Source organism: Puma concolor, chromosome B2, assembly GCF_028749965.1.
Source record: "Puma concolor isolate L17-30 chromosome B2, mPumCon1.1.hap2, whole genome shotgun sequence".
NCBI lineage: Eukaryota > Metazoa > Chordata > Mammalia > Carnivora > Felidae > Puma > Puma concolor.
Window position 1 is genome coordinate 39,508,807 of NC_141671.1, and position 6,757 is coordinate 39,515,563.

At 51.3% G+C, this 6,757-nt stretch overlaps 1 long non-coding RNA gene across 1 annotated transcript; it reads left to right on the forward strand.

Annotated features, from left to right (window-relative positions):
- Positions 1-1,174: 1,174 nt before the first annotated feature.
- On the forward strand, positions 1,175-4,614 carry LOC147580931 (uncharacterized). Its single transcript, XR_015250796.1, has 3 exons — positions 1,175-1,281; positions 1,453-1,630; positions 4,415-4,614. It is a non-coding gene; the product is annotated as an uncharacterized LOC147580931 (long non-coding RNA).
- Positions 4,615-6,757: the final 2,143 nt, after the last annotated feature.

Below are 6,757 nucleotides of genomic sequence, written 5' to 3' on the forward strand. Positions count from 1 at the left end.
TGAGATGCGAGAGCGGGCAAGCTCAAGGGAGAGCTGCGCCCAGGGTTTGGGTCTCTATCTTTTACTGACAGTTGTTAGCTAAGGGGTGGAATATTTATTATTTGGGGAGGGGATGTCTTTGGGAGCAGGGTTTCATGTTTTTCTCCCTTACTTGGTCAGGATCTCTGACCCGGGGCCTGTCTGCTGGGATCTGGCTCCCTGTGTCTTGTTCGTGGAAAATGGCCAGGACAGGTTGCTAACTTTCCTGATGAAGGGGTTTGAGCCCCCTTTGCCAGTTTCCAGGCATCCTGTTAAAGCCTGAATAACTGCGTAGTCTAACAGTAGGACGCAGGGTGAAGAGCAAAGTCACCGACGACCAACTTCAGGAAAGGGAGCAGAGAAAGGAGAGGAGACAGTGGAATAGAAAAAAGAACAGGGAGAATAAACGGGCAGAAACTCAAAGAAAAATAGAGAAACAATTACTTTTGAGATGGGGGTGCAGTGAGGAGTGGGCTGCTGGTAGGGCAGCATGCCTGGGCTCTTGGGGAGAGGGTAGGTGGGTGGGATCTGGCTAATTTTAGGGAAAAAAATTCTGGCCTACCCTCACCCTCAACCACCCATCACTGACATTTTCCTTAACATTGGCCCACGATGGGGGCACCTGGGTGACTCAGTCAGTTAAGCATCTGACTTCAGCTCAGGTCATGATCTCACAGTTCACGAGTTCGAGCAGCTCAGAGCCTGGAGCCTGCTTCAGATTCTCCCTTCAGTGTCTCCCTCTCTCTCTGCCCCTCCCCACCCCTCAAAAATAAACATTAAAAAAATTAAGGACAAAAACAAAAACAAAACATTGGCCCAAAATTGATGGAGTAGGAGAAAGACTCTACAGACCAGGGACACTGAGTGTTTCTGGCTCTTTCCCTGGCTATGGTGAGGAAAAGGACTTTCCAATGTCAATGCTTTTCCATTGGCCACTGGAACCCGGTCATATTTGTGTTTTACATCTGAGCCATAAAAACCAGCAAATTACCTGTTGGGTTGTTTTAGCAAGGATTCTTGCTTGCTGATGACATTTCCCCTGGTGATATGCACCAACTGGAATTCTCCAGGGTGATTGCTATTATCACATCATCAGTAGTTTATCTTGGGAGCATTGGGGTTTTGCTGTTTGAATAACCAAGCCCAGGAGCCTGTGCCATGGGGGGAAATGTTTAGTCTGATGAAGAGAACCCCGTGAGTCCAGCATCTTCTCGAGACCACGGCTTCTGGCCAGAGCTTATTTAAGAGAGCAGAAGTAAAAAGGTACAAGAGGAACATTTGCTTGTTTAATTGGCCATAGATTTTCCTGGCAATAATTTGCAGCAAGATAAGGGACCTCGTCAAGGTCATGTGTCTGGGCACGGCTGGGTGAGGAAAAGGACTAAGGAAAATCTGGGTGGTTGCCTTTTTAAATGAGTTTGCTGATTTTCCTAGGACTCATCCATCAGCTGATGAATGTCTACTGTTTAACTAAGAGTTCCTGCTCAACTGGCCTGGCTCTCAGCCTGGACCAGCGGTGTCTGGGTGAAGGCAAAGACGGAGGACCTGTCCTGCAGTCACGAGTACCAAAGGCATTGGATCTACACCCCCAAGGCCAGGAACCTGCCCCAAGGTCAGTGGTTCACTACTCATCTTGGAGATAGAACCAGCCACTTCTGGGAAGCAGGATGGACAGCTGCGCATGTCCTGGCTTATATAGGCCCAGGCTGGTTCTCTGGCCGGGCCCACACTCTAGTCCCAGCCTTCTGGTCTGCTGGAGCAGAGCCTGTGATTCCCCAAGCTTGACCCAACACTGGTTTTATAGAGTGGACCATGTGCTCCCTTTCTCAGACGAAGTGGAGGCCCATAATAGCATCCACGTCTCTGTACTCTGTCGTGAGCATCCCTGCCTTATTATATTGTTCAGCATCGCTGTGAGCTACTGCGGTCCTCCGTTCCCACATAGACAGCTCTACGAAGCCATGGCCAGCACTTGAACTGAGGTTTAGCACCGGACTCAACACTCACAAATGCTCAGGAAGTATTGCAATGAATGAATGAATGAAACGACTTGCCCAAAGACATATAGTTGGTACTTGCGGAGCTAGGACACTGAGGTTCGGTCCAGTTTAGTGATTCTTCTACTCCTCCACCCTGTCTACCAAGAGGTAGTGCAGAGGGGTTAAGCACACAAGCATGTGGCCCCCGACCACTGGAGTCTGGGGCCTGGTTTATTTTCTAGCTGCTAGGTGGCCACAGAGGCGTGCCTCTCAGATTCCCCTTCAGGAAGGAATTTGCTGCTCAGCGGCCAGGAGGGCAGTTAGCAGACAGCGTCTGGCTACAGCACCTCAGCTCTGGAGCCTGGGCCAGTTCCTCCCAGTCAGCCCCAGCCAATGACCGTGGCAGGGGGCTGGGCTGGCCACTTCTGCCCAGAGCCGCACTCCTCTGGCCGGCGGTCTGTTCCAGAGCTCTGCACTGGGCTGGCTGAGACCCTGTCATGGTGCCCGGTGGTTTTCCAGCCTGAAGGTTCTTTCTCCCTCCCCCTTTTATATTTCTCACAGGCATTACTTTTTAAATTTTTTTTTAAACATTTTTGAGAGAGAGAAAGACAGAGCATGAGTGGGGGAGGAGCGGAGAGAGAGAGGGAGACACAGAATCCGAAGCAGGCTCCAGGCTCACGAGCTGTCAGCACAGAGCCGGACGTGGGGCTCGATCCCATGAACCGTGAGATCATGACCTGAGACGAAGTCGGGCACTTAACCCACCGAGTCACAGGCATTTACTTCTAATAAATCTCAATAGATCTTAGTGTCTGCTTCCCAGAGGACCCAGCTGACACAAGCCATGTGACCTGGGACAAGTTACCTCTCCAGCCTTCGTTTTTCTCATTACGGCCTGCCTCACAGGGTGGTTGTGAGGGGTCGCCGAATCCACGCGGCGCCTGGCCCAGGTTAGCACTCCATACACTCGAGCCAGTGCTACGACTCAGAAATCCCACTTGGCCTGTGGATTTCAGTTGCAGGCATCCTGCACCTGGGTACAGGAACCGCAGCAAGATGTAGCCCTTGGACTGATTCACACACGCCTCTGAAGTAAAGTTATAGAGACGCCAACTCTAGTCCCTTTTCCTGGGCGGCAACACAGGAGGCTAAGAGGGCAAGGGCTGGGGGCCGGGACTGAGCAGAGACTGTCTCTCTCCTGGGGAGTCAGGTTCTGAACATCCAAGGCTGAGCCTGAATACCCCCGACCCCCGACGTCCTGCTCAAGGCCCACTTCCCCCTGTGAAAATTTGTGAAGAAGGTGAGAGCCACACTTGGTGCCTCCTTCAGTCCCATTTGCCTCTCCCGTACACCCTTGACCACTTCCCTACCTCAACCTCCCTCCTCAACTGCCCTGGATGACCCTTGCAGCTAAGACATTGGCGCATTTAAGAACCAGAGAGCTCTTCTTTTTTCTTTTTCTTTTTTTGGTTTATTTATTTATTTATTTCTTTAGAGTGCAAGTATGAGCGTGTGAGCAGGGGAGGGGCAGAGAGAGAGAGAGGGACAGAGAGAATCCCAAGCAGGCTCCTCCAGGCTTGATCCCACAACTGGAGATCACGACTTGAGCCAAACTCAAGAGTCAGATGCTTAGGGGCGCCTGGGTGGCTCAGCTGGTTAAGCGTTGACTTCAGCTCAGGTCATGATCTCATGGTTCATGAGGTCGAGCCCTGAATGGGGCTCTCTGCTCTCAGCACAGAGCCCGCTTTGGATCCTCTGTGCCCTTCTTTCTCTGCCCCTCCCCTGCTTTCATTCTCTCTCTGTCTCTCTCAAAATAAATAAATAAACTTAAAAAAAAAAAAAGAGTCAGAAGCTTAAAGGATGGAGCCAACCAGGGGCCCCAAGAACCAGAGAGTTCTAACCCCAGGTATGCCTCAGCGGCAAGCCACACCCTCTGTCTGGGAGCAGGCTCTAGTCTGCTGGGATCAATTTCTGCCTGTGTAAGGAAAGGTGTGGAGGTGGACAAGGGGTGATTCCCCTCTGGCTCTGCCATTCTACGTCAAGGGTCTGCAAACTCTTTCTCTGAAGGTCAAGACAACAAAGATTTTATGTTTTTCAAGTCAGAAGGTCTCTGCCACAGCACTCTGCCATTGTGTCACAAAAGCAGACAATAGGCCAAAAAAGAAAAAAAAAAAAAAAAAGTGTGGCTGTACTCCAAGAACGCAATCTACAAACACATGTCCTTTGGCTCTAGGGCCCATAATTGGCTGACTCCTGTTCTATGTGACAAATATGACGATACTCCCTGGGGAAACTGATTCCATCACCTGGAGCATAGTGATATTGGGGAGGGAAGTGGAGGGAACAAACAACAAATTTGGGTCAATGAGCTGTGAGATGTTGGCCGGGGCCTCTCCAAAGCTGCTTTTCTTTTGTAGGACCTCTCAGGAAGGAGCTGTGTCCAGGGGGTAGTATAGCCACTATTGTGGTGGTGGCGGGGAGGGGACCAGAAGAATTTTCAGAAGACTGACCCAGTACAGCAGAGCCAGGAGAATCAGAAAGAAATGGTCTCAGGGACCTGAGGACAATGGGGACCCCTGGAACAAACCATGCCTGAAGCTGGCAAGACTCTCTTTGAACTTTTTAATAATTGGTTCATTCAATGATGTTACCTTAGACCAAGCTAAGTGCTCTATCATTTACAATCAAAAGAAGTTTAACTGATGCAATCAGGGAACTCAGAAAAGGAGGGAATGCCACCCTCCCCTATTAGGTCACCAAGCAGCCAGTCTATCCCCACACCCACAAACTCAACAGGGAAAGGAGGAAGTAGGGGCTTATTTGCAACAGGAACCAGAATAAACCCCCTGGTGCTCAGTCTGGCTTCCAGGGTGAGTCAAGGGTTAAATAGATCTATTGGAACACGTCCTAATCTCTGCCCCTCTGCCCCTCTGTGCACCCCCCTCAAAGGGCTCAGCTCTCCATCCCTTTGCTCAGCTTCCTCTCCCCAAATGTCATGCAAATTATCCTACAGCAGCCTTTGACAGGTCCTGCTGAGTTAACTGCAGCTGGCTGCTGAATCCTTAGAAGGAGGATTGTCTCAATCAAAAGGAGAAAGTCTCTGCAGCCAATTAGGCCCTGCGTTATTTGACTAAGTGTGCCAGATTAATCGCAGGTATTAATTACAGGGTACGGAGGGCAGAAATGCAATTATCAGCACCTTCTCTTTGTGGGAGGTGGCCGTGGGCAGTGGAAATGGGAGAACCTGATCAAAGCTTACCGAGGTCGTCTCTCGAGCTGCGGCTGGGTGAGGGGATCATTCTGTAGGCTGGGAAGTGGAGAATCACAGGGCCTTGCTCTGGGCTGCTGGCTGGCCTGACCCTGAGGGCGGTTCAAATGGTCCAGATTCTGGCATGGGCTCTATGCAGGGAAGGTGTTGGTAGTCCGGGTGGGACACAGCTCCGGTCTTAGCTCTGCCCTGATGCACCAGCTGAGCCTGGACCAGTGATCCGATCTGGAATTTAGTTTCTCATCTGTTAAGGAGGAGTTGTTCTGGAGTTAGTGTTTCTCAAAACAGGGTTCTGTTGGCCCTTGGGACTGGTCGGTTCTTCCTGTGTGGGACTACTCCACACGTTGCCCAGGGAGCACACTCACTAGGAATCCCTCCTGCCCACCCTAGACACCTCTAAACCACTGGGCCATCGCTCAACATGTCCCTTAGGGAGACAGTACCACCCCTGGCTGAGACCCCCTATCCCACAGCCTTCCTGGAGGCTGTGTCTCCCCCTCAGACTGGGGCTCCCTGAGGGCAGGGCTGTGTCTCTCCCTCCTCAGACTGGGGCTCCTGTACCTCAGGGTCCTTCGTTTGAGAAATGGGGATTACAATGTGCCTTCTTCATTGGGGTCTGGAGAGTAAATGTGATGTCACTGGTAAGAATGAAGAAAAGTGCCTGGCACGTAGTAAGTATAATATTTGTCACCGCTGTGATGTGTACAACCTCCTCCTGAGTATTAATTATCTAACTTCAACCCTTCAAAGCACATGCCACTGTCCCCATTTTACAGATGGGGAAACTGAGGACCCGAGAGGTTCAATAACTTGCCAGATTTCAACAGTAGGTCAGGGACTTCCTAGCCTGGCCCATTTGAGGGAGGGGGGGACATGACGAGGCCAGGCATTTACTGACCTCTTTTATCCATTGTCTGTGCTGTGGGGGTGGAGAAAAGACAGACAGTAGCCGGGGTCTTCAAGTGATTACTTTCAGCTCAGGGAGGCAGACTGGTGGTGAGGGCCTTCCGGGGACCGTCCAGCCACATGCTTCTCAGGCACCAGGTCTATAAATCCAAACCTGGAGTCCAGGAGGTCCTTCCCCTCTCTGGACTGATTGAGATGGTTCTCAAGAGCATGAAATGAAGCCTGAACTCCAGGAGCAGGTCTATAAATAGCAAGGCTGGGGGGGCCAGGGAATTCATGGAGTCTTGTCCAAGGGGGCTGCTCCCCGGGGCGGCTGCGGGAAGGGAACCACCCTGGCAGGATACTTCCTCCATTATTGCTGGGAGCAGCAAAGGAAGGTGAAGCAGGCCACAGAGTCTCACATGCAGACATTCAGAGCCCAATCAGCATATCACAGAGAAGCCACAGAAAGCTCAGGGACACGCCAAGGGATGGAAGTCAGCCACTTCTCTGCCAGCTTCCTCTCCTCACTATGGTCCATAAGGCCTGGTGACATCTCCAGGGTGGCTACCCCAACCTCTCTGACCTCATCTTTGTGCCAACTGTG